Source organism: Cebus imitator, unplaced genomic scaffold (genome assembly GCF_001604975.1).
Source record: "Cebus imitator isolate Cc_AM_T3 unplaced genomic scaffold, Cebus_imitator-1.0 Scaffold71, whole genome shotgun sequence".
Lineage (NCBI taxonomy): Eukaryota > Metazoa > Chordata > Mammalia > Primates > Cebidae > Cebus > Cebus imitator.
In genome coordinates this window covers 5,897,351-5,900,778 of record NW_016107386.1, presented here as the reverse complement: position 1 = coordinate 5,900,778, position 3,428 = coordinate 5,897,351, and the positions used below count along the sequence as shown (strand labels likewise).

Below are 3,428 nucleotides of genomic sequence, written 5' to 3'. Positions count from 1 at the left end.
CCCTTTCTTCTGCTTGGTCAATTCAGCTGTTGAAACTTGTGTATGCTTCACGAAGTTCTCATGTTGTGTTTTTCAGCTCCATCAATTCATTTATATTCCTCTCTAAGCTGTTTATTCTTGTTAATATTTCGTGAAACCTTTTTTCAAGATTCTTCGTTTCTTTGCATTGGGTTAGAACGTGTTCTTTTAGTTCAGAGAAGTTTCTTATTACTCACCTTCTGAAGTCAGTTTCTGTCATTTCATCACACTCGTTCTCCATCCAGCCTTGTTCCCTTGCTGGTAAGGAGTTGTGATCCCTTGTAGGAAGAGAGGTGTTCTGGTTTCTGGTGTTTTCATCCTTTTTGTGCTGGTTTCTTCCCATCTTTGTGGATTTATCCACCTGTCGTCTTTGTAGTTGTTGACTTTCAGATTGGGTCTCTCTGAGTGGATGTCCAGTTTGTTGATGATGAAGTTACTTCTTTCCATTTCTTAGTTTCCTTCTAACAGTCAGGCCCCTCTGCTGTAGGACTGCTGAGGTCCACTCCAGGTGCTGCTTGCCTGGTGATCACCTGCAGTGGCTGCAGAACAGTAAGGGTTGCTGCCAATTTTTCATTCTGCTATCTTTGTTCCAGAAGCATATCCTTCAGATGTCAGTCTGAGCTCTCCTTTATGAGGTGACTCTTTGGATATATGGGGGTCAGGGAGCTGCTTGAGGAGACAATCTGTCCTTTATAGGAGCTCAAGGGCTGAGCTGTGAGCTCCGTTGTTCATTCAGAGCTGCTGGGCCGGTATGTTTAAGTCTGCTGCAGCAGAGCTCATAAATGCCTTCCCACCCCCCCCCCAGGTGCTCTGTCCCAGAGAGTTTGGGCTTTATTTATAAGTTTCTGTCATGCTGCTGCCTTTTTTCAGGGCTGCCCTGCCCAACAAGGAGGCAGTGTAGTCACGGTCTGCCTGCAGAGGCTTTGCTGAGCTGCTGTGGCCTCCACCCAGCTCCCATGTGAACTTCCCTGCAGTCCCTCTGCTGTTTCACTGGGAGCTGCAATCCTGAGCTGCTCCTAATTGGCCATCTTGGATCCGTCCAGTACCAGCTTTATTGAGATATAATTCATATCATATGGTTTGCCCATTTAAAGTGTACAAATCAATGGTTTCTAGTATATTCACAGACTTGTGTGCACCTATCACCACAATGAGTTTAGAACATTTTCATCATCCTCCCAGAAAACCTTGCACCCTTTAGCTCCAATCTCTAATTTTCCATCCCCTCAGCCTAAGGCAATTGCCAGTCTTTCTGTTTCTATAGATTTGCCTATTTTGGTCATTTTATATAAATGCAATAATAAAGTATGTGGTCTTTTGTGATTGCCTTTTTCCACTAAGCATGTTTTTAAGATTCACTTATGTGGCCAGGCAGGGTGGCTCACGCCTGTAATCCCAGCACTTTGGGAGGATGAGGCAGGCGGATCACGAGGTTAGGATTTTGAGATCAGCCTAACATGGTGAAAACCTGTCTCTACTAAAAATACAAAAATTAGCTGGGTGTGGTGGTGCATGCCTGTAATCCCAGCTACTCAGGAGACCAAGGAAGGAGAATTGCCTGAACCTGGGAGGCGGAGGTTGCAGTGAGAAGAGATCACACCACTGCACTCCAGCCTGGGTGACAGAGTGAGAGACTCTGTGTCAAAAAACAAACAAACAAAAAATTCGTTTATGTTGTAGGACATACAAAAAATTCATTTATGTTGTAGGACATACCTATACAGTTGGTCCTTGAACATGAGTTTTCAGGCACCAACCTGTATAGTGGAAAATCCACTTGTAATTTCTGACTCACCAAAAACTTAACTGCTAATAGCCCACTATTCACTGGAAGCATTACTGATAACATAAACAGTTGATTAACACATATTTTGTACGTTATATGTATTATATACTATATTCTTTAAGTAAGCTAGAGAAAATAAAGTTATTTTAAAAATCATGGAGAAGAGAAAATGTGTTTACTATTCATTAAGTGGAAGTGGAACATTGTAAAGGTCTTCACCCTGTGGTCTTTATGTTGAGTAGGCTGAGGAAGAGGAGGGGTTGGTCTTGCTGCCTCGGGGGTGGCAGAGACAGAAGAAATTCTGTGTATAAGTGGAACCATGCAGTTCAAATCCATATTGTTCAAGGGTCAATTATACATCATTTCTTTTTATTGCTGAATAACATATTTTTCCTTTAAACAATTATTTTTTTTCATGCCATTTTAGATGGATATATAATAGTTATACATTTTGGGGGAGTATATGTGATATTTTGATACCTATATACAATGTGTAATGATCAAATAAGGGTATGATTTTTTTCTTTTTTCTTTTTTGTTTGTTTTATTTATTTTTTCAACTTTGTTTTGTTTTGTTTTTTGGTTTTTTTTTTTTAAATAGAGATGGGGTCTCACCATGTTGCCCAGGCTGGTCTTGAACTCCTGACCTCAGGTAATCCACCCACCTCGGTCTCCCAAAGTGCTGGGATTACAGGTGTGAGCCACCCCACCGGCTGGGTATGATGTTTTTAAACAAATAACAATGTGGTTTTTTTCCATTACACAGGCTATAATTTAAGGGATAACGTATGCTGCTACAAGAGAGGTTTAGCCAGGTCTGCTTTCTAGATTGCAATTAACCCAAGTGAAAATTAATGCTATTTTAAGTCTTTAGTAGTTCTCTGTAAAGTATTTCTTTCTTTTTTTTTTCTCTTTTTTTACCCCACCCAGTGATTCTCATGATTTAATGTATTTAGCAACAGCTTTGAGTTGTGGAACCTGAATAGCTTTCCTGAAATTCTATGGGGATCTTTCTAGAGAAGCTGTGCATAGGTAGTGAATGTCGCAATTCAGGCCAGGGACAAATCAGCAGACCACGGGGTGTTTTCAGGAGCTAGAACAGAGCTGTGCCTCAGACAGATTTGTTCCAGGATCTTTCTGGGCCCTTTGCCCTCTGTACAGCCCTGCCCTCCCCAAACACCCATTTATGTGCTCTCCCATCAGTGCTTTCAGCCTAAGACAGAAACTTCAACAGCTACTGATACATCCACAAGAACCATTTATGTAACAAATGGTGTAATCATCAGCATTGTGAGGCACAGACGAGGATACAAGATGATACAAGTTGAATCTTGCCTCCAAGAGCTTAGTGTCTAGCTAGGAAAATGAGTACCCTGAGCACAAGGTTACATAATTTTAAATATTATGAAGTATTTTAGCCGTCCAGAAAATAACAAAGCACAAAACAGCAAATACCCACGTACTTATCTCCTAGCTTTGTTTAATTTTAACATTTTTGTCATGTTTCCTTTGTACTTTTTTTTTTTTTGAGACGGAGTTTTGCTCTTGTTACCCAGGCTGGAGTGCAATGGCACGATCTCAGCTCACCGCAACCTCCGTCTCCTGGGTTCAAGCAATTCTCCTG

The 3,428-nt window shown here is 41.2% G+C and overlaps 1 protein-coding gene across 1 annotated transcript in view; it reads left to right on the top strand.

Annotated features, from left to right (window-relative positions):
- The window catches only part of ARHGEF37 (Rho guanine nucleotide exchange factor 37), a 59,885-nt gene that overhangs the window by 15,484 nt on the left and 40,973 nt on the right, over nucleotides 1–3,428 (top strand). The window lies entirely within an intron of this gene.